This window comes from Symphodus melops (assembly GCF_947650265.1).
Source record: "Symphodus melops genome assembly, chromosome: 16".
NCBI lineage: Eukaryota > Metazoa > Chordata > Actinopteri > Labriformes > Labridae > Symphodus > Symphodus melops.
Genome location: NC_136706.1, coordinates 3,039,795 through 3,064,752, shown reverse-complemented (window position 1 = coordinate 3,064,752; position 24,958 = coordinate 3,039,795). Strand labels below are relative to the sequence as shown.

Sequence of the window (24,958 nt, the reverse complement as noted above, 5' to 3'; positions counted from 1 at the left end):
AATCAACAAACACACACACACACACACACACACACACACACACACACACACACACACACACAGAGGGGAACTACATGATCTGTCGGCACGTGTGAGAACCGTTTACAAGTTATCATATCGTTCAGCCAAAAGGACACCCTCTTTTAACAGCCTCCCTCACAGACGCACGTTTTTATTGGTCCTTATAATTTGGGCTCGCTGCAGCTGACAAGTGTGATGTCCTTTTGTACGCTGGCTGAGGGGGGGAGAAAGTGCTGACATGGACACTTGTCCCATGAATTTTGTGCCAGTGGCGGGAATCTGCTGACGCCGTCGACTGTCTCAGGAGGAAATCTCAACAAAGAAGTGAAATTAAATGCAGACAACTTCTTCTGTGCTTCCTGGAGTTACGCCCTGGCTTTAATATTTCATACCTGCGACTCCCATATCTTTGTATTGACAACTGTGCAACCCCTCTAGAACTGGGTTTTAAGGATGAAGGGAAAAGACAACACAACAGAAAATGTCATGTATTTCATGGCCTGCCATTTTGCCTGTGGTTACTTTAAATTTCATTTGAGAGCTGCTCAATATTTCTGAAATTATAGAGCCTTAATTACATTACCCTAATAAAGGCTGTTAACTTGTGAGATAAAAGGTTGTTTTTTTTCTGAGCGAATCAATTAACACCAGTTATGAATCATAGTCTGCTGTCTTGAAAATGAAATGTAAAATAAAAATTCATCAATTTGACAAAAAAAAAAAATGGTGTAATGACTAATATTACCCCTCTTTTTTTCCTGGATCTTTTTGAGAATCTGAAGCCTTAAAGATAATCATAATTTAAGTTTTGAAAGTTTTCTTGTGTACAGTGTCAGAGATTATGAAAAGGAGCATTTCCCTCAGAGCTGAGAAAGTGGGGAAAAGAAACCTCGACATGAGGGGAAACTGGCCACACGAAGAAAAATGGGTCACTATGTTGCCTGGAGTCTTGGATCTGATTCCTTAGATTTCACCTTAAGGAATAATTCCCCCAAAATAAAATCCACAAATATTGTGGCTGTCATTCTGGACTGGCCTGATGGACATGATTGGCAGTTCGACGTTTTCTTCTCTAATTTCGATATTGCAAATAAAGAATTAGTAAGATTTGTAGAACCCCAGATTGTCAAGCTCCCTTCGTGGTTTTTCAGATGATCACTGTGTTTGCGGTGAAATGTTTGCCCTGAGGATGCTGCATGCTTTTCATTTATTTCCCGTGATTGCATGACAGCCTTGGTGGAGAGATGAAGCGTGACCTTGGAGAGACTGTGGCACCTTGTAGAGCGGTGGGTGCCTCAGAGATATCCTTCTTATGCAGCTCTGATGTGACGGTGGAATAATACAAATTCACGACTGTAAAAGAAAATCTACAATGTAATTTCCCGACGTCTATCCCCGTGTGTTTTCTGAGAGCTTATACATGGCTGTAATCAAATCGAAAGAAAAGGCCAGACCAGATCTCAGATCTCACCATGAGGACGCTCTGAGGCTTATGGAGAGATGTGAGACTATGGATCAGTCTGTCATCTTGATCAATATGCTTGAGGTACATCTATTTCTGTCAGTATATCTCTGCTTTGGACATACACGTCGTGTCACTGGCTGATTCTCAAAACCTTTCTCTTTCCTCTAATGAATCCAAACCTTTCACTAAACTAAACTTACATGAACTACACACTTCGGAGGATTCTTCTTTATTTAAGGGGTCATGGTCAAATATAAGGATTTCAGGCTGCTCAAGGCTCTGTCCACCTTTGTGTTGTTTGCATTAAAAAATGTAAAGGTGATAAAATCCCTGTTTAATAGGCATATATTTGTTTTTTTAATGTCTTATAGTTATTTTATTTTATTTGTATTGCTCTGTTTTTTTAACTGTGTAACGTATCGGTGCTCCACTGACTCCAATGAAATAGTTCATGTTCATGTCTTCACAGAAAGTTAAGAAGGGATGAGTATTCTCTGTTACTTTAGTTTAAGCATTAGATTAAGTTTACCTTTTAGTTTGTCTTTTTATTGGTGCACACAAAAGGGTTGTGATTTTATTCATCCTCTACTGATTTGTTGACTGTTGGCAAACAAACTAAGAGGTGCCCTTCTGCCAACCACTTGACCGGGGTGAAATTGATGCAGGCAGGAACATAAGAAACCGACTATCCATCCATCTGTTTTTTGCTGCTTTTTCAGCAAGTTAGCTCTTACATTTCTCTCCCCATCGATGTTTCCCAGCTCACCTTGGGCGATCCAGTGGTGTTCCCAGGCCATATGGGCCCAAACATCCCTCCAACTAGCCATATGTCTACCCTGGGGGTCTCCTTCCAGTAGGGAGGTTTTAAAAGACCTCCAAATGAAGCCATCTAGGAGGCATCTCAGATGCCTCCTTTCATAGAGAAGGAGTAGCCACCCTCCTATCTAGGCATAGCTCTCCCTGCATCTCCCTGCATAGCTTTCCCTCGGGATCAATAAAGTATCTATCTATCATCTATCTATCTATCTAGCTCTGATCTCATGTTTAGCCTCTACCCAAAAGCTCTCAACCAAAGTTGAGGGTTGGAATGTAGATTGACGGGTAAATCAAAAAAAGTCACAATGCCTCCATTAGTGCTAACACTGCATCGACCCTGAACAACTTGAAATCCTTGATAACTCGATCCCTTACAGGAAGTAGAAATCAACAACTTTTTTCCAAGTGTTGGTAGATAATAAGATCTGCTCAATCACTGCTAAGCTAGAGAGAGGAACTGGAGAATGTATGGACAGGTAGACACTTTAATCCAAAGGGAACGAAGGTATTGGTCCCATTCATGAAAGAAGCACTATGATCCCGAATGTTGATTTAATGGATTCAAAAGATATAAGGAAAAACTTGTCAACTCAGTCACAGAAAAACACAGTTCTAGAAACAGATACAAGATATTGTATGAGCAGAAGCCTTAGTCATTGAGACCAAGCTCTAGAAAGACACAACTCACATAAATATGAACTTGCATGAACTTCTGAGGATGATGTGCTCTGTTTAAGTCAGTGTTGATTACCTCACCAGTAGGAGGCAGGTAAATGTTTTTGACTATTTTCCCAAAGTCAAGTACAATCATTTGCAACCTGGGCTTTGATTGCCAGAAGCATTAAGTCAACTGTTTACCATGTGCAATTTATTCAGAGAAGATGCTTTGAAGCTTTTGGGAAAGAAGTCAGCCACTAATGTAAAAGCTGGAATCTCTAAGAGACAGCACAGGAGACAGAGCTTCAGATAATCAGTCAGGACAAAGCACAGTACATGGTTTACGATTAAACGTTTCAGGTGTGATTTTTAGATATGCATGTTGGTGTCTTGTTTGTCTCTTTCCTGCACTCTACACTCTCCCTGTATTAGCCGATGTGCCTTTAAGGGGGGCTGACAGCAAAATGGATTAAATGGGGTTTGCTGACGGAATACATATCAAATCTGCGGGCATGCAATTGTGGGCTGCGGCATTTGCAAGGCTTATGACTTCTGCTGAGGCTGTGGATCCATCATGCCTTGCACTGCTCTCTCCTTCCTCTCCTTCTTGCTTTTCACATATGGAGGGAAAGGAGAAGGAAAAGGAAAGGGCTCTTGATCACCTGCTTTGTCTGAAGTGAGTCACCTTGCAAATATATGAATAGCAAATGCAGGAAAAGTAATCTTGTGGCGCACTGGTACATCCTCCTATTTGCATACCTGCCAGCCCCTGTAGTTAGCTACAGAATTCAGGATGGCAACTCAAATATGCAACTGTACGCATATATTTTTTTTCTTCCTTTCTTCTCTGTAAGTGTCTCTTTCTTCATTTCATCACGCCTTCCTTTGTCTCCTTTTCACTCCTGTCCATCTTTCCCTCCCTCTTTTATTTGCCCTTCCCACCGCCTCACTCATCCTTTCCCCCCCTGTCTCCATCAGACATCAGGGTATATTTCCCCCCCGGCAGGATGCATGACAGGGGAGCAGGTGGAACTGAGAGCAAATGACAAATCTCCCTCTCCCTCTCTCCCCACATCTCACCCACTGTCCTGCCAGAGGCCCTCCTCAACGCTACGTCCTCCCTCCTCCCAGCACCTTCCCATCCTATCTGACCACATTGATATTCAAATCTAACCCTGCTGCATTCCACCTTCTCCTTTGTCGTGAAGGTCTCGCCAAAGCACCAAGGAAGGGGGACAGAATGTGAGTCCTGAAATGACAGAGCATGACGTGGAGCAGTCATGTCCACTTCACTAACAAAAGATCTCTGCCTAAATAAGCTGGAGTTGCTTAATGATAGATCTGAGACTGCTTAGGTAAGAAAATAGTCCAATGCTGGGGAATAAATATTGTTTATACAAGACACAATCCCCAACAAGAAAAGGCATAAGAAAGTGGGAAAATACTATTTGTGTCTTTTCTTGTTGTTATTGACATGGTCCCAGATGAGATGCAAGTATAGCCAACGTCTCACATCTGGCCATGAGCTATCATTATCTTTGCCTTCTTCTCTCTGATGAATCTCTCCAGCTCCTTGCTGAGGAGCCGGGCTTTATTTAATGGGCTCTTTCAGCCGTGGTTTGCTTGGCGGAAGCCTCTTACAAACCCATTTAAAGAAGGGTCTATGGATTTCATGGCTCCCCGGGCTCTCTCTGCTTCTTTCAATAAGGTGAAGTCCAAGGCTTTATCCATCCGTCAATGGGCCGAGGGAACAGTGGATGCAGCAGTTTTTAATCCCAGAGATGCCACTGTCCACTGTATGCTTGGCTGTTCCCTGATAGGAGAGCTGAGTCACCTGGGGACTTTTTAGTTCCTGTGGCAGAGCAGATTTATTGTAACATAGATGGGGATAACAACAGGGCACACTGGACTCTGCCTCAAGGCGGGAACATAGATGGAAGGACAGATGGGAGAGATGGAGGCAGATTCAGCTGATTCTGGATTTGAAATTTGACTTGGCATACTCTGCAGCTCACCTAGAGTGATATACCTACAGTGACACTTAACAAGAAGAAGAGCCTAGACTAGTGTGATGTGTGAGAGGTTGTAAAATGCTTACACTGTCTGTGATATGTCTGAGATGCCAAGTCAGAGTTTTCTTGACCATGTTCGCCATGCTATCAGTCTGTTAGCATGCTACTCCCTCCTTTAACATCAAGGGTCCAACAGCACCTTTCTTTCAAACATATAGAAGAGTCTCAGTGACGTCTGAAGAGCACAGCTTCGTATGAGATCATCGTGACACAGAAATGAACGTCTGAAATGTCATGGCAACCAATCCAGTGTTTGTTGAAACTTTTAAGTTTTTACCAAAGTTGGTGACAAATAAACTTCTTCCAAATAACATGAAGTAAATATGTATCGCCTCACATTCATGTCTCTTCCCTCTTAAACGACGTCCACGTTCACAATATTCTCTTGACGTTAATAGATTTTAAACATAGCTGTAGCCTTAGCTACAACATCAGGACGCCCATTCATTTCACCATCGTTCCCTGCCTCAGCCGCTGGAATACAAATGAAAGGCTTAGTGGTCGAGGACCAATCGATGTATGATTCAGTTAGTTTGAAGCAAATAAAATGTGGTCAATCTTTTGCCCTTTGATAAATTAGGACCAAGAAACATCCACACCTCTCTCTCTCTCTCTCTCTCTCTCTCTCTCTCTCTCTCTCTCTATCTCTCTCTCTCTCTCTCTGAAATAAAAGTATTTTCTCTTCTCAGTCTCTTCCACTGCGCCCCAGAGAATTGTAGGGCAGTGGTTAATGGCATTATCAGAGGCAATCACTTCTCTGAGGTCAGAGAATGAGGACTTGAAAGCAATAAAGTTCCCCACAATGAGAAATTATCCACCAGTACACGCAGAAAAAACACACATCAGCACACGAGCAATGATATTCCTATAGTGCAAAAATATAGAGCAAATCACTTGATCATGGATAAAATAAGAAGGTCTTTACATTATTCATCACACATATTTTCAACAGTAGAATAGTTCATAAAGCAGAAAAACAAACAAGCCACAAACTGTTATCAAAGTCAGACACGTTTCATTTTCTGGTTTATATTTATTGACTGCGATGACATGGTGTGCTGACTTCTGGGGTGGCTCAGTTGGTAAAATCCGTCTTCTCTTAACTGGATGGTTGGGGGTTTGATTCCTAACTCCTGCATCAACATATCCGATGTGAACCTCAGGGCAAGACACTTGGTCACGCTGCTTCAACAGCGGCTTGTGCATTTATCTGAACGGGATTCTGATGGACACTTCACGTCGCAGCCTCTGACTTCAGTGTGCGAATGGATGTGAATGGGTCGGCGTGACATGCATTTATTGATACGACTATAGAAAGTGACAGGAAATATTGGTTAGGTGAGAGTTGGGGACGTCGTGGTAAAACATCAAGGACTTAAATCTCAGGTTGCTGCAAGGACTGTGTCATCTGCACCTCTGGTATGCGCCCTAAGAACGAAGAGCTTAACAGGAGCCCGGATGCCACTTTATATTGAATTTCAATAGGGATCAATAAAGTATCTATCTAGCTATCTATTGACAGGTTTTTTTTCTTATTGGGGATGTGATTATTGATTGACATACAAACAACTCTCAATCTCAATGGTGTATTGTTTTGGTTGTTGAAAACCGGAACATATTGTGACTGTACATCTGGTCTGAAATAATTCAAATGATAACTTTATAAACTGTGAGCTGTTTGTGAGGATGAAGGTCAGAGCTACAAACTTTATCTCTGAGGGAGGCGTGGGGGAGGAGGGCTAAGCGGTGTGCTGAGGGACAGGGGAGGTAAGCTAAGTTTTAGGTTTTAGAGTCTTGAACTCAACTGTGACTGTACATCCGCTCTGAAAGTCAAGTGATGAATCTGAACCTTTGATGTGATGAAGATCAAGCCAATAAACGTTTGTTTGTAAGTTTAGACAGTGTGCGGGTGTTTACCTCGAAGTGACTTTACAATCATCCCGTATTTGTCTTTCTTGCAAATGTTGGCTTCTAACAGACACAACTGAGAACAATCTTCAGCCTTCAAGCTAAACTGATAACTAGCCAAACATCAACATGCTTTCGTTGTGGGTTTAGATGGCTCGTCTTTCCTGCGTTACAATTTAGCTTGATGTTCGATTAGCCACAGAGCTGACAAACACTTTACCTTTCAAAAAAAAAAATGTTCATAAAAGAGTATCGCCTTTGGTGGCTTTATGATAGCATTCAGAGCGAGCAGTGAGAAACGGACACGTTGGTGATCTGACAGACATACACATTCATTTACATACAGCTCTGATCAGCAGCACCATCAGGAGGAGTCACAGCCAGTCAGCCATGTAGGAGATGAAGGATGAAGAGGAGAGGCAGAGAAATCCCTGAGCGCTTCGGAAAGGTGATACATCCAATGACATCCACAGATCAGAATATCATAGACAAATGAGCCATGGGAAGGTTATGCAAATCACCGGGCGGCAGTTTGCTGGTTCTGTCTTGTTTGCACCATTCTTTCGACGTCAGGTTTGAAATACAACTGCCATCAACCTTGATGCTGAATCTCTCTATTTTCAGGTGCTGATTGAAGTAAATGAAAATGTATATTTTGTCTTGTACCAACGTGTAGTTTCTGCTGAAGGTCAAAAGAAACAAATAATTGTAATGGCACAACATGTTTTTAGTTGTATTCAAACCAAACAATACATAAACAATTTGCATGTCATAACTAAAGATGCACTCTAAACGAGTCGTCACCGTTTATAGGGAATAGCTTTTTTAAATACTGAAAGTGAAATGAGTCGCTGCCTTGATTTGTCTGCTGTAACAAATTGTCATGTTCCGCAAAATACATAAAGTGCTCTCATTCAAAGAGTGGTTTAAGTTCAGACTGCTGGAAATTGCATTCAGATTACACAGCAGGTATGTGTGTTGTTCATTGTGCTGCCTTGATATGTTCTGTAAGTGCAGTGTAATGATTGCACTGCTTGTTCTCTTTTGATTTGGAGGAAAATTTGACTAGAAACGACATGAGGTGAACAAATCCGACAAAATAAAGATCCGGAGACGCCCGAAAGACAGATTTCCTTCCTTTTCTTGACAACTCAAAAGTAATTTCTCCACTTTTTGTACAACATGTTTACAGATTGTCATTCTTTTCACTCTCTGTATTTGCATAATCCTCTTCAGAGTCTTGAGGAGTTGGACCCAGCATGCACTGAAAAGACGGTACAGAAACACACAATGCATGTCAACGGTCTGCAAGGTAAACAAAGACAAACACATACACACCTCAGGCAAGGTAGGGCCTCAAATGCACCTGATTTGCATCTTGTAACTGTTGGGAAACTGTTTAAAAAACAAAGAAAATTACAGACGGCCATGAGGAGAACAAGCTCACATTCAAACGTACAAAGCAGGTCAGGTCAAGATTTTCTGTAACAGAAATGTTTGCTCAGCCATCACTAAAAAGTGTTTCTGAAAACAGACACTTCTGAATCCTTTCTGACAAGTTTGAGGGGCTTATCTAAATGTAATAGTCATTAAAGTATCAATAATTCAAGGTGATTTCTCTATTAAGACACACGCCATGACCATTTGCTGGATGTAACACCCCTGCCTGGAGGCCCTCGCTGGCAGAAGCCACCTGTTTTATTCCCATTTTATGCACCTTGTTATAGTTCTTCATTTGCATTCAGGTGATTCCTCGTGCTGCAGCCATAGTGTTCTGTTTTTTTGGTGGGGAAACTATTCAAGGGAAATGTTGTGGAAACTAATAAGACAAACAACGGTATTCATTGCTGTTTGTTACATCACAATCATAAAGAAAAATCAATCTTAATTAGACATCTGAGAAGAATCTGTCATTCCCGTTCCTGCATGCATAAAACAAACTTTCACATGTTCATTGTGTGTGTACGTCAAAATATCACCATTTTTTTCACCATGTGCGTTTACACATATAAGGAAGTTTACAGTTTTATTGTTAATGGACACTCAGAACAACAACGGAAAAAAAGACAACCAGCGTGACCAAGGTGACAAAATCAACAAAGCCTCTGTAAGGAGTTTTTAACTTGTTATAAAACCAACTTTAAGTAACACTCATGTGTCCTCACAGCCTCAGAAACGTTAACAAGACAATGAATGTTGACAAGCCTGTATTTTATTTGAAGCCTCTGTACAGCCGCACAGGTGATTTCCGTTATTCTGGCAGAGCAGACCAGGACAGGCTGTGAGGTGGCGCTATGGTGAAAATTGATCAATTCTAAGAACCAAAGGCACGATAACAGGTCATCAAGTACTTCTTCCCCAACGGTTTCTTCAGCGGGGGAAGTCGAGCTGTCAATCAAACACACTTGACCAAACCCACATATTCCTGACAAGACATCTTATTAAGGTATCAATCACACCCGTGTGGATGAGGTGAGGGTTTAATGCCTGTGACTGCTGCCATGGGTCAGGTGTCAGACGAGCATTTATTTTATGAGTGACACACTTGACTGTTATAAAGAAAGCAGGATGAGATTTATTTTTCAGACAAGATCAGGAAAGAAGGAGACAAGCAGCTTTGTCCACAGGGGGCGCCAAAATCAAACAAAGAAAAGTTCCTCTCTGTAGTTTTAAACAAGTATGTGCAGGCCTAAAGATATACTGACTGAACATTAGCAATTACAGACAATGGCTACATTAGTGTAAAGGTGCACAGGACGCTGAGTTAAATATAATAAAGTTGCATGTACTGTATATACGTATGTACATGTCCAATAATCCAGTGAGACATAATCTTACTGTATACCAGTGTTTTATAGAAACTCTGGCTTGTTGTTGAGGATCCTCGAAACCTCACGCTGTGTGGGCGACAAGCAGTTTTATCTGCTTGTATCTCTTCTGGCCTCTCTCTGCTGCAACACATCAGACCTCTCATAATGTTTGCTGACCCATGCTGGACTCTGCTGTGTCTCAATTCCAGTCTTGGGATCTTTTCAAGGAAGCGCATTTGAGTTCTCAACCTGTTACATTTCTATTCACCCCTCGGATGAAACTCATTTATTCACTTTTGTTTGCAAAAACCTTGAAGAAATAAGGGACAGAGAATGCTTGTTTGAAAATAGACAAACCATTCCCCCATTTGAAAAAAAAAACCTCATGCATTACATGAATGCTTCCAAAAAGCCATGCTCTAAATCTGTACAGCGACCTCACTCCTCCCGCTCTCCCACTGCTCTGACCATCTGAATCCCTGCAGCCTGCTCTGTTTTTAGCAGTGCTGGATGAAGTGCGGGGGAGGCCGGACCAGTGGGGAAGTCCTGGTGCAGCCTGTCCTCTGTTGCACGCTGGACTCCTGCATGGCCTTCCCATATTAATCAGATTTGCCGCAGCAGCCATATGTCCGAGCAGCGTGATAAACCCCGGCTGCTCCCTGGCACCCACAGGACGCACTGTCAACACAGTGTGTGTGTGTATTTCACACGTTGTTTCCCCTGAGACAATCCATCAAAGATCCTTTGAGATTTCAAAACTACGACTGGCATAAATATTACAGGTATATTTGTGTTTTTACAATAAAAATGGTTAATAATAATTTCATAAAAGGGCGTCAGAGGCCACCCTGAAGGAGCAGGAAGTCATTTTTGGGCCAACTAGACATTTGCCAAGGTGTTAGGGAAATACATGCCGCTACGTACGTCACTGCAACAGGGGTACTGGCACAATTGACCTCAATTTTTTTTTTTTTTTTTAAAGGCACATTTCTGTTTCCATCTGTCGCCTTCTGTGTATTATGTATTTATAATTCTTACATAATTCAGATCCTGAGGTGTCACATATTTTGAGCACTGTTTAACAACACTGTGCATAACCTTGTGTTGCAGAAATACAGGTGACACAAAGAGCAGCTCTGTGATACAAACGCTGAGCTTTCTATTACACTTCACACAAAAATATGTGTTCCACAATCCATAATTCATAGTTGAAACCTCGCAAGAGGCAACACCAACACTTGTCAGACATGATTAACTACGTCTGTATCTTACACAAATTTAATTCCTCTCTGTGTCTCTGCCTGTAAATCAACAAACAATCACCAGTGAGCGTGTGCACAAGATATGTGGCTGAGGTGTGTCAGGTATTTGAATGTTACACAGCATTATTGAAGTTGGAGAAAATGGGATGCAAAAATATGTTGTTGTTGTTGTTGTAATCACATTTTGATGTTTTATTAAAAAGCATACCATTTCGATGCTTCTTTTTTATTATCAAGGACGTTTTCATTGCCATCTACTGTCTGCAAAAAAAGGCAAAAGCACAACACAATGATCTCATTACAAACTAATCACAGTAATTAATAATAATCACTTTTATAGATAGAGCACTTTTCTTAACAAAGCTACAAAATGCTTTAAATTAGCTAAAATACATTAGTATTGTAAACATGGTTACATTTGCATACAAGCTATTTAAAGCTTGTATAATGTTGGAGTTTTAGCAGGCTACAAAACTTTATGAAATCAACACTGATGTGTCTAAAAATTGACTTAAAATAGTAAACAAGACCATCAGCATAAAGATTGATTATTAGTTATTTTTCATGTTTTTAAATGCTGCTGCAAAGTATGTGTCAGATGAGTACACTGAAGGTTTTGTTTTCTATTATCATTGGCGAAGATGATTGCTAAAAATAAAACAGGATGTGATTTTTTTCATCTTGAACACTTGAAGACAAGATTAGCAGAGATATGAACCAGTTTGTCCACAGGGGGCGCCAAAATCGACACAAATTCAAAGTTACTCACAGGAGCTTTAAAGTTTGTCTTTGATTTTTCTCATTTAATTCTGCCAGATGGGAAAAAAAATCTCTTGGACAAAAGGAAACGTTCAGGACTTTAATGTGATTGTGTGACACATTCAGCTGCAAGAATCGAATATTAGCTTGGAGAAAAATGTGAACTTTTCATCATGCATTTCATTTGAATATTGCTCATAAAGAGGAACTCTATTTAAAATGGCTCAAGTTTTCTTTTTAATGGAAGCTATATTAAAAGTATCTTCTGCTGCAATAATACAACAACAACACATGCGTAAATATATTTAAAATGCTACATGTAGCACTCCCATAGTGATAACATGATGTTACATGATTTCCATCAGAAGCCATCCATGCAGATAAATCTACCTAGATGACATTATGGTCACTCAATCATGCATGGTATACAGACTTCTCCTCACACCCCATGCACCCGCCTGTGCATGTCACTTCTTACTGCTGAAACCCCTCCACCCACCCACCCTCCTCCTTCTCACCCACTCACCCACTCACCCACCCACCCACCCATCTTTACGCTGACTTACATCTGAGCAGGACCCTGCACCTTTTGTCTTGGGCTCATTCTTTGTTAGCAGCTGGTGGACAGAGCTGCAGCCTGCAGAAACTGCAGCAGCACGTCCACATCACAGTAATGACAGTGTATATACTGCAACACACAAGACATTTATTCATTCTGATTTAACACCATTATAAAGTGTTGTTTATCTTTGTGATCCCATATATGAGTAGAATATATGTAAAGATGATAAACCTTTGGAAGGAGTGGGATCTCATTTTTGTAAATAAATGTTATTATTATGTTATTGTTTTATGTAAATGTGGTTATAGTTGGAATCTATCTATCTATCTATCTATCTATCTATCTATCTATCTATCTATCTATCTATCTATCTATCTATCTATCTATCTATCTATCTATCTATCTATCATGTGTTTGGATGAAGTATGTAGCAGCATCATCATCACCAAAGTGAACTGCAGATAACCTCATGACGTGGCAGACACACACTTACACACAGTATGGAGAGCCTATATAAAATCTACAGAGCCCGCGTGCATCTGGTGCTGCTCTGAGCCGCTGATAAGGGCTTTGCAGGCGATCTGACTTCAGTCTACATGAAGGATGAGCTTCTCAGACAGAGACGTTGTCCATCCTGCTGATGCTCCCTCGTCTCATCGTAAACTCTTGTGCACCCTCTGGTGCTTGCTAGTCTCCCAAACTTCTTTGTGTGTAGCCTGCTTTGCAGATTGTCTTCCTTGTCTGTGTGGTTGCTCATTATTCAGAGACAGACGGATCTCAGGTCATCTGCAGCTGCAGCGAAAGGAGAAGCAGGAAAGATGGCGATCATCCATTAGACCGACCGGGCGCACGCATGAAATACGAGGACAACTTTTGGGAGGATCGCTCGAGGAGAAGATTGTACCAGTGAGTTTTTTTGCACTATATTTCCAGTTTCGCCAAAGATTTCGGCTGGGCTTTCAAGGTCTTGCGAGAACGTCGCTATGGTAGATCATGGGATATAATCTGGAGAGCGCCTCGTGAATGACCTGGAAAGAGCTGACCCCCCCTTTTTCTTCTCCGTGTCTCCTTTTTAGTCCAGGTCCCTTTTTGGAGAGGAAAGGAAAGAGCCGGGGGTTGAGATTTTTTAGTCGGGTGTGCGCTCCCCTCCATGCAGCCAAAGTCAAGTGGGTCTTCTCGCCAGTTTATATCCTAACCCACGTAGCTCTGCCTCGCCATGTCGCCTGTCGGTTTGTTGTCAAAGTGACACAAGGAAATGGACGCTGGTGGTGGTTAAAACGAGGGCTCGTCTGCGTGTTTTTGGCGAAGTGTTTTGTTATTCTGACATGTCTGGTCAAGGGAATTACTGTAACCCCGGCTGTGCATGCGTCCCCCCCCTCTCTCTCTCCCCTCGCTCCCCCTCTCTCTCTCTCTCTCTCCGGGCCGGTTGTGCGTGCGTGTTGTTGCGCGTTCGCTTCATGGGAGAAGCCATTGCACGGATTGCTCTCCTCTCCAAAAGGCAAAGCCTCCATTAGCGACACAGAGGAGCTGGCATCCAGTCGCACACACACACACACACACACACACTCATCCACCATGAAAGCCATGTCCAGTGTGAGGAGGATATATGTCCCGTCCCCCCCCTCCTCCTCCTCAATTTTAAAAAAGCAACCTTATCTGTTGACGATTTCGACCCAGAGTTGGAGCTGCATGTCATCTCGATGGTTCTGAAATGATTGTGTGGCTTGATTTAATCTTTTACATTCTACTGTTTTGTGTTTGTTCTGGGTGCTTCTGGATTATACATTGTCCCCCCCCCCCAGCCCCCCACCCTCCTATTGCTCTGTGTTTGGATGTCTAGTCGCTGTCATTGGTCTCAAGTCAGGTATGTCACACTAGGAGGGCTTCACCATAAAATGGAGGAAAGCAGATGAGTCTCCAAGGAGAGCCCTGGAGTCAGCAGGCAGGGGAACAAAGGTTGTGTTCAGAAAAAAAAAAACCCTTTTCTTCTTCTGCTGCTGTTTCTTCTTCTTCTGCTTCCTCTTCTTCTGCTTCTTTTTTTTTCTGCTCGGAAGTTTAGTCAGCCAGAGGAAGCAGCAGAAGAGTGAGGTCCTTTCTGTGATGCGTTCAAGGTTAACTCCACACTTTTAACTCCTTGCGTGAACTTGCCACTAAGATTTTAATGGTCTAAAACACACAGTTTAACACAGTTCTTTTTGAAACATCGTTTGCTTGGAACTTTTTATATTGGAGGACAGGATGTGTTTGTGGTGGCTGAGGGACACTTGAATGCGATGGGAATTTTAATGCTGATTTATGCAGTGTTTTGGCAGTGCAGGTAGTTAATGTTCAACAAAGTGCTTTCAACACACACTTTCTCTCTCTCGTGTGTGTGTGTTTGTGCGTGTGTGTGTGTGTGTGTGTGTGTGCGCAAGAAGTGCAGATAGTTTTTAGGGGAAGTTCTCGAGATGATTGTCTTCTTTTGTTTTGGACATTTTTGGATGACAGTTTAGTTCCTCTGTTTTAAAGGATTTGATGACTTATAATTGCAAAGTGGAAGTTTTGTGTTTATTGTTTTGCTCCTACTTTATTGCGATTAATACACTCAGGTTTTCATTGGAGGCATGCCAGGTCATACGTATTTCATTGCTCTTTCATGTAAAGTAGAAGTTACATGGACTGAAAGTTGAGGTACGTTTTAAGACGTTATGTCCTGAAGGTGTCCGTTGGTCAGCACACACAGAGGAGGTGTGCAAGCAGTAGCGTGTTCCTCTGTGTGTGTGTGTGTGTGTGTGTGTGTGTGTGTGTGTTTGTGCTACGCTCTGCAGTTCCCCTGGCCACTGTGTGAAATCTTGCTGACAAGGAGACTGCGAGCTTGACACACTGTGCTGCGACAATGCCGGGGCTGAGAAGAGCAATCAAAATGGTGGCGATGCTCCTTCTCCCTGGCGTGGCATGCAGGGCAAACAGGTTCTCAAGGAGGAGCTGATAGAGGACAGCCGGGGCGGGAATCTGCTGCCGTCAACACATTTGTCTGGCAGACGGGTGCAGTGCATGTAGTCTGGAGGAAGGTGGATGTTCTGCAAATGAGCTCAGTGATTAAACCGAGGATATGATTGTCGTGTTTGCCTTTTAGTCTGGAGAACGCTCCGATTGTCACAGGGATTTCTAAAAGCGATGTGCTATCTCCGTGCTCCCAGACTTGGTGTGGTAACTTTCACAAGTCTCCAACACATTCTTGACTCCATCTCGGTTTGTAAAGCTTGTTTATGCTACACGAGCAGCTCGTCTACGTGCTCAGGTTTTCAGTTCACCTGCTGAGGTCATGGGTCAGGGTTGTTTGCTTTCATCGCGGCAGGGATGGCGTTCAAATGTTTTGAGTTAAATTGAACCAAGGCTGCATATGGAACACGGGCAACTTCTCTAGGGGGGCCCCAGACTAAAGGCCCCCATGGTCTTTATTACACATTCAGATGGCAATGAACAACAAGCACGCAGGACCTTAATGTGACTGCTCCAAGTAGTTTCTTCAATGTCAGGATAAGCTGCTTTTCTCTCTTTCTGTCAATCGTTATCTGCTGTTGAGATGGTCGACAGTTAAAGCTCCTGTGAGGCTCTTGCTTATTTTGTTGGTTTTGGCGCCCCCCCATGGACCAAATGGGACCTTGTCTCTTTACTACACGTTTGATTTGTATTTTAAATCTCACCCTGCTTTTCTCTTAACCGTGACGTGTGTCACTCGTGACAGTCTTTGTTGTGGAACGTGTACAAAGAAGACGCTGTTTTTAGCGTCGTAGCGTCGGCTTCAGAGTCGGACATTAAAACGTCATTATGGAAATGATCGACCTTTTCGCCAGTGGTCTTGTTTGCATGTGTTGCTCATAAACAGACATCAACATTACTTCTATTCTGTTTGGTAACCAGCTACAGGACAAAGCAAGATACACAAATTGGTGTCCTTATGCAACGCTCTAGTTTTAAGTTCTTGACAGTAAAGAATAGAGGATTTAGTTATTCGATAAATTGATACTTCTAAAAGAATACTTTACTTTGTGAACTGATAGCAGACAATGCAAACGAACGCCTGCTCACTGACTTAGATGTTATCAATGAATTTGTACAACAATGTTAAACATCGCATGCCCTTCCTTTTTGGGTGACACGACCGAAGATCTGAAGGTTTGTTTCTCTTCGCTGCCTTTTAAATCCTTTGAACGCAATATCGAGCTATGGTTGAATGTCTGTCTCTGCATTTTATATTTTCTCGGTGTTGACAGTGTGGTTCAGCTTTAAGGTTTAAAGTGACAGGGCAGAACTGAACTATGTTGGCTACTTCTGGAGTAGAATTACATAACCGGACTGTTTTTGCAAGGTATTTCAGGATTACTCTGAAAAAGCTTGACAAAGAGGACAGATGAAGAGAGAGACTTCTGTGATGGTTTGAATGCTGGAAGGAAGTGGTTGGTGAAGCTCACATCCCTCACTCAGATACTCTTTCTCAGTCACGAACACACACACACACACACTACACACACACACACACAGCAGCCCTCCCTCTCTCTCATTCACTCACTCACATCGGGTGATGCACTCCTCCTTTCTTCTCTACCTGGGGCAGTGAGGAAGGCCAGGGAGACGCACAAAAGCAAATTGAAATGCTCCAGTGAATGCTTTCTTGACATGATGCATGGCTCATGAGATGCAGCTTGGCCCTGCTGCTACACTTGTAAGCGTGCTGGAACAGACCGGCCCCAGTTCAAAACACCAGTGTCTTTACAGTGCAATGCAAAACCTCTCAGCACTTTCTCCTGCGTCTTACTGACCCTATGTTTGCTTTTTAGATGTTTAAGTTTGACATGATTCTAGAAAAAAAAACAATTGACTAATGATGCGTTTACATGGTTGGATTACTAAATGGGGCTACTGGGTGCAGGCTTAGGGGCCCATGGGGTCAGGGGGTCCTTAGACCAGAGAGGGTTTTTGTATGACTGTTGCCATTTTTTGTTTGGGGCAGTTACTGAAAAACACAAAACTTTCTTTAAAGGAAGCAAAAGGGACAACAAATGGACACATAACAACCACAAAGCCATGGCAGGTGACTGCAAAGAGACACAGAATGATTTATGATGGACAAAAAAACTACAGAGACGTCAAATGACACATAAAAATTACAAAGACACACAAACAACTTTATTAAGATACAAAACAAGCACAGGAATATAAAAACTACAATGTCATAGTAGAAGACATTTAACACTGTTTGCAAGATATAGAGTGTTTTATTATGATGCTAAACATGGACCTACTTCCCTCCACCATCATCTTGTTGGCCTCCTCTCCGTGCTCTTATCACATATAGAGCTATTTGTTTGAGTAACAGATAGATAGATAGATAGATAGATAGATAGATAGATACACAGACACACACACTCACACACACACACAGACACACACAACAAAGCACATGACGGTTTGGTGTGTCTTGTTTTAAAGGTTACGTAACAAACTTCTTGGACAGTGACGAGTTTACATGATTCAATTCTAAGTCACCACAGGCTAAAATGTTCCAATGATAGTTTCATTTTTGTTAAGAAGTAGAAGCAGAACATGCATCTTAGCAGGATTATTTTTGCGTTCATAAAGGAGGTGGTGGTTTTCAGTGGGGCATTAATCAATTGGAAATTGAACACAAGTTTCTGATTAATTAAAGCTCCAGACAGAAAAGCCTGGTGTCTGTACGTGGCCTCCAAAAGCAAACAAAACCATCGGGTATAAAATCGATGATTTCTAGATATTTAATGATATGCCTGTCACCCCTGCTGCAGGGCCTGATGAAGCGATTAACAACATGTCTCAGAATCAGCCTTTAAAAAGAAAAAAGTTGACTTTTTGTGTTGAGTTGTCCTGCTTTGTTCACTGGAGGCGCCAAAAGTTCCTAACAGGAGCTTAAATCTTGCTGTTTGGTGCGGAGCATATCAAGCCAAATTCAAATATCTACATCCTTGAGAACTCTCAGTTGAGCTATAAACTGTGTTGTCTCATTTGTTGCTTTTTGATCTTATCTATCATGAGCAAGCCACAGATTACAAATAAAATTGATTAACTTCACTGCTGCAACATTAAAGGGAAATGTTTTTTCTGCATCCTTGAATGGATGAGAAGCTATACGAGAGTAGAGTTTAGAGACAGTGATTTGTAAGATTTGGCCTCAGATACGGCCTTTGCACTCATTGGCCAGTATTCTCATTTGTAACATGAGAGATGAACCATGTGACCCTTGAACTAACAGTTCATAGGACTTGATCCGTCCCTTTTTAACTCATTTAGTCAGCATTATGGTGACCTTGATGATGATTTATTTGAGAGAAAAAAAAGACAAATCTGTGTGAAATTAGACATTATGTACTATTTTTTAAATTCTATTTTATATGTTGGCAATTGCTTCTCATATTTTATTTTATTTAAGTACTTGTTTTGTAGCAATACACCAAGAGAAATTTTTTGTATATGTCGATGTTTACGATTTTGATCCCCACATTTTTGACTATTTTGGGTCACCGCTGGTGGCTGCTATGTAGGCCTGTTGATACTGAAATTAATACAGAGAAATTATAGTTTAGGGTTTTTTTTACAGTGAGCATGAACTGAATGTTTTTATTTCTGTTTGAAGAAAGTAAAATTACTTTCAGACCAGGCAGGTAACCTAATCTGCTTGACCTCTTGTGTGAGCGGGGCGACACCCTTTAACTCCTAAAGTGTGCTACAAAGAAAGACTTGGATACCTTTAAACAAAGAAACCCAAAGAAATGCAAAACAACCACAAACAGACGCTAACACAAACAGCTCGACTCTCTGTGAAAGGGGAGGGGTGTGGGGCATTTTAATGTCTGTGTCCAAGGACCATTGTCTCATCATCCGTCGATGTCGAGGTTATTAGGCAGGCGGTTGGCCTTCTTTTTCATGTCAGGCAACAAGGAAGTGGTTTGCTGGAGGTGTCATTCCAGTTTCTGTTGTCAGTTGCCACCTCTCAGCGCTGTAAAACTGGTTCCTCCTCTCTGCTTTCCATCAGAACATCAACAGCTCAAACGTCACCTTTCCCCTCCTGAAAACACAAATAGCTCACAGTTGTTTCTGTCCTCGCCAGTCTTTCTCACTCCACATCTGTCGAGCACATGGGGAGCTGGATTTTAAGAAAGTTGAAGTTTAGTACAGAGTGGCTGTGTTGGTGAGACCGTTTCTACATTGAGATAAATTAAACCACCTTGATGTCAAACTCAGGATTGTTGTGCTTCTCCAGTGAGACAGAGCACCGACTCTGTCAGCATCAAGCTGCCTGTGGTGGTGGAAAAAAAAAATCTTGAATTCTTTGGAGACGCCCGTTCCTTGGGCAGTGTGGTGCCATAGCACAAGGCCTTCATTGAGCAGGAACAGGAGTGGTCTTGTAGAAGGGATCCACTCTGGCTCGGCCTACGAAGCAACAGAGCTGTCCAAGGACGATTAAATATTTAAGAGCTTGGAAAGGAGGTCTCAGTGGTAAGTTAATATTGATGGGTCTCTCATCTTTCCCTTCTCAAACTTGTTGGGTTGCTCCGCGTGGATGGTTTGGTGAACCTGGAGAGGAACTTCAACACTTCTCTCTTCGATCAACTTACCAGAAGCTTTTAATAATGGTCCAAAAAAACAGTCTTTCCTCAAACATGTCTCTGATCAAATCAGATTGATTTGGACGTATTTGAGCAGTTTTTGTCATTTGCTTCTTGTGACTTCTTCAGGTCACTCTGAAATTCTCCATCCTGTCAGGCTTGTAACCTCACCCTCTCCCTGTAACTGGAGTAAGTGCCATGTCAGGCTTAGAAGGAAGTCAGCATTGCAGTGTTTTCTGGCAGTTTTCCATTAAGCACCACTTTCTAGAAGCCCTTCAGTGCATCTCAGTCTTTTATTGTAAGCTTCTCTAAATGTCTCTTATTGGTGGAAAAAAAAAAGATGCATTTCAATCGATCAAAGGAGAAATGATGGAGAGGAGATAAGAAACCGTTATGCTCACAGTTGATGTTTTCACACATGCACAAAACTCTGTATGAAGCGGAAGGTGAGCTGATTTGTGAACGCGGGTAAAAGCTAGAACAATTCCCCCCCAGGTGATCTGGAGAGAGTGATGACATGTCAGACTAACAATGAGCGATCAGTTTGATCCAATAGCATATAAATCCCCGTTTCCAAACAGCGATCCGGTTCAGTACAGTTTGATAGGGTTCGATAAAGCCTGATCCTATTTGTGTTTCCACAGCTAACCGTGCCATATTTGGTAGGCGGCGTGTAAGCCGGATGCAGATAGCTACGTCAGCCACGTAATAGGGTCACACGATAGCAGCTAATCGCTAACAGCTAACCCGCTAATAAATTCAACAAAGGAGAAAAACGCGACACAAACAAAACCAACGCTGGAAGACGTCCAGCAGTTCATCTACTCTGTCACTGTCATGTGACTCTTGTGTCAGAGAAGGCTGTGTGCGGCGAGGAGAAATGCAGACGAATAAACAATGGACTGTGTATTTAAACATGGCGGGGTTGTGTTTGTCGCTGTCACATGGGAGGTGATGATTCTTTCGACCAATCAATGGACTGCAGTGTTTGGCTCCACCTTTTAGGGTTAGATTGATATACTTGGCATCCCAACGGAAGGGTCCCAAAAAGTATGACGGTACAGGTTGGTAATTTGGGAATCTGTCCGGCTTTATTCTGTGGAAACTCTGCAAAATACGTGCCGAACCTGGGCTTAAGGAAGCTGCATCACATCAAATATGTCCGATTACAGGTAGAATTCATATAAAGCCAAAGTCAGTGTCGTCTTGGATCTGTCTGATCCATCTTTGATTACTGCCGCTGCTTTTTACGTCATGTCCTGCCTTCTGAGGATCCCAACACCACCACAACAACCCAGACCACCTACTGTACAATCAAACTGTAAAAACTTGACGCTGTGGGAGACATGTGTGAATGACAACTTTGGAAAATTCCAGATGCAAGCTGTCCTGAATGTTTCCCTTTAATTCAAGGTTGGAAACGTTTGATGAAGCTGAGATAAGAGACCCTTCTGCTCACAGCGAGAACAAGAAGTCTAATCATAGATCCTTAAAATAGTACTGTAGAATTTGGCTTCTTGGAAGCTGACCTTCGTCTGTCTTTGTTCCCTGTTTGCTATATATACCTTCTGAGATAATACAGAATATATTGGAGACAGCAGCAGATAGATTTGCGTCAGGAAATGGTTTCCTTGGAGAGATGGACTCCAAGGCTGCGTGGAATGTGACGTTTCCCGGAGTGATTGTCTTTGCCGAGGAAAAAAAACACTTCCTGGTTTCTCTCCAAGCTCTGTCCTTGGACTTCCTTCACTTGCGCCACTCAAGTGTTTTTCTAGCCTATGATCCCTGTTATCCTGGGTTGTAGGAGATGTGAATGAAGCATGTCTGACTGTGTTTAAGTGTGTTTGGATTGTGCATGGGGGTGTACGTTTGTTTTAGTGTGCAGTCCTTGATAGAATACCTTCATTGAGAATTTTACTCTTCAAGCTTGAGGGAAGAAACCTCTGGAGAAAACCAAATATATCCACCTATTCCTTCCAATATAACATTGTAAAAATAATCACGCCTGAGGCTGTTAATTAAATTGTGCACTTAATCATTTTTAGATGGAATATTTAATCATGTTGCACAGGGCTGCCCCAAGTTTTATCTTCTATGCTTTTTAGTCTCGAGACTACCTCGTCTATTTGGAGCACTAGAACATGTTGATGTATTTTTGGGTCATCTGTTTTCGATAACCTAAAGATAAATCCTGACCGAAGAACGATGGCACCATTTTTTTTAAGAGACACAGATCTCTTCAGGATGTTGTCTTCAGCTCTGAAGAAAAGCCGAGCCGCTTTCATGGTGTCCATCTTTGCAGAACAAAACCCACACGTCTCACTTCTGCTTTCTGCCGAGTGCCATGACAGTCAGCAGAGGAACAGACAGGAGGGGAAGCTGCTCACTCAGGTCTGTGCTCTTAAAGCTAAACACTTCCATCTGTGTAACAAGATAGCGGAGCGAGCAGAGGCTGCAGCTCCAGCAGGACGGTCAGAGAAGACCTTGAGGAGCTACAAAATGGTGGACAGCCAGTGCCACTGACACTCCAGCTATGATTGGCTGTGTCTCCTTGGCCACAGTGGGGCTGGCTGTGTGAAATGGAGTCCCTCTTGTGTGTGGAGCATTGGCCCAGCCTCAGCTCTGATGCAGAAGATAATTCTGTCAGCCCCCAGAGAGAGAGAGCGAGCGAGAGACGAGAGAGCAGCCAAGTGAGGTGACTATGCCGAAGAAGGTTGATCTGTAGACTTCCACAGAAGTCAAACCTGCTCGATTCATCGGCTTCTAACTTGTTCATAAATGCATTTTTTTTTTATTCCTGCGTTACACTGACCAGCAGTGGCTCGGAAAAGAAAAAGATCAACTCAGATGAAAAGATTCATTTTTTGGTTTTGTTAACAGGAATAAGTAGAGCGACGACGTGGGGGTATTTATTATCTAACCTGTACACCATGCAAGCTTTAGCTGAGAGATTTACCAGCCCTCTGCTTTGTGAACATTTCAGGCTTGAAGGTCACATAAAATATCTCTGAAGGCTTGTGATTAAAAGGTAAACGCAGGGGGATGTAAAAGGCTTTAAGCGCTACATTTTGAATGGAGTAGTTTTTTGTGTGTTTGTTTTGTTTTTCTTTTTTCTACGCCGAGTTTTCACCATGACTACCTGAAAGATAGCACTCACATGAAAGGCAACCATTAATGTTTGCCTCCTTCTAATCTGCTTGGTCATTATCTGCTGCGCAAAAGAGGTCAAATGTTGCTCCTGTGAGCTGTTTCGCAGCCTACCTCCTTCTTTAAAAGGAACAATCCGAGCTGTTTTGCTAAACACAAAAGCTACCCTTGGAGCAAGGTTACCTGCACCGTGCTCACCAGATACTTTTTCTTTATTTTTTTTTGGTTGACGCTTTAGAGAGAAACATGCAATTAGTAAGTCGGATATATTTGATTGGAAAATGAACGTCTTAGTTTACAAGGAGAGCATATAAAGAGGAGAGTGAGCGCAGCAGTGATATTAAGTATTAACGGCTGTCTGACTGGGTGGGTGATGTCAGGTAACCATCTGTCAGAGGGAGACAGGCTGACACAGGCGCTGTCTGACCTTGCAGTATGGACGACACACACATAAACTAGAAAACGATCATCTCTTCCTGGGATTAGCATAGTGTTGCCACTGGAAGCCAAGCGAATGGCCCTCCTCTCTCTCTCTCTCTCTCTCTCTCTCTCTCCACTGTTTGATGTGAGGACTTGCTTGTTTGAAGGCCTCAGTCGGTTGAAGGCTTTGAGGTCTGAAGATCAAAATCCTTCAGTCCTCCAGATGTTTCCCTTTATCGTCGAGATAGCACACATCACATTATTAACTTAGTATATGTATAAACAAAATGTCTTAATCTCCCTGTTGCACAAAATATTTTTTAAAAGCCAGACTCCACCTGTGAAGGGCACTCACATATTGCGCTGGTTTTATTTGGAGTCAAGACAAGTGCGGTGGAGATTGGCTGGTATTGCTGCGACGCCCTTTCCCCTTAACAAAAAACACATTTAACATCCCGAAAGAACGGTAAAGACCCCTCAGGTTACTAATGTCTACAGAATATTTACAGATTACAACAGATTTTTTTGTGTAAATTTGAAGCAGACTCTCACTGATGTGGGAATTCTTAAAAACTCCTGAGTTAGTGTTTGTTATGGTTCCTCTCCTCACTCCTAATCTAACGCTGATAATCTGGTAAAGAACGCTGCAGGAGCAGCGTTGAGTGACAGAGCTGTCACTCATGACGTCACATCCTCTCTTATTGTCATAGACAACATACATTGTGGGTATGTCCACCTTATTCACATCATGTATGGCAATAGATTTGATGTCAAATTAGACAACATCCTCAGCATGATATATAGAAGTAATCCTGTTTTAAGTGCAGGAATAACACCTTTTGTTCCCTTATACCCTGATTTAGTTGAAAATACAATCCTCCTCTTAAGGGCCGTCTGGGCCTGGTTCCTTTTTAACATCCTCTGAATGTGACACCATTGAAGGTCAGGCTGGAGACAGATCAGCAAAGCTCACTGGATTGCAGCGTCTGAAAGGCTCTCCACCTGTATTTACCCTTCTTCTGAGACAATCTGGGATTACTGAACCGTTTCCCCTAATGTTCTCCAAAATTCAGACTTTCTTGGTGTCTCACTCATCCAGTTAAAAGTGAAGAAAGTCAAACGCAGAAGGTTAATGTTGCTAGTCTTTCTGTGTGGGTTAGTATGTTTGTGCCATGTATGTATAAACATACCGTCTTAATAAAGGGTTGTTCAGGGAGTTGCACTGAAAATTAAAAAGTGAGCTGATGTGAGTCTAATTTGATGAAATTAAACTAGATAGGACGGAAATGTCAAAGTGTACAGCAAGGAGCCAATGCAGCATTCTTGAGAGGCTACCGAGGATTCAGATCAGGCAAACAGGTTCAAGATCCGATTTGAGACGCTTTTACTTTTCATTAGAGGAGTGTAGAAGAATAATGGTAACACCAAGACCATACC

General features: G+C 42.2%; 2 protein-coding genes across 4 annotated transcripts in view; both read left to right on the top strand.

Annotated features, from left to right (window-relative positions):
* LOC306837038 (uncharacterized protein) overlaps nucleotides 1–24,958 on the top strand; it is a 210,233-nt gene that overhangs the window by 114,854 nt on the left and 70,421 nt on the right. The window lies entirely within an intron of this gene.
* The window catches only part of znf462 (zinc finger protein 462), a 47,623-nt gene continuing 34,130 nt past the window's right edge, over nucleotides 11,466–24,958 (top strand). For 2 of the 3 annotated variants that reach the window (XM_079364658.1, XM_079364656.1), the window contains exon 1: nucleotides 11,466–13,238. The gene's annotated coding sequence lies outside the window, so the exon portion shown is untranslated. Of the gene's footprint in view, nucleotides 13,499–24,958 lie in introns of all 3 variants that reach the window. The other variant, XM_079364657.1, reaches the window with a different exon arrangement.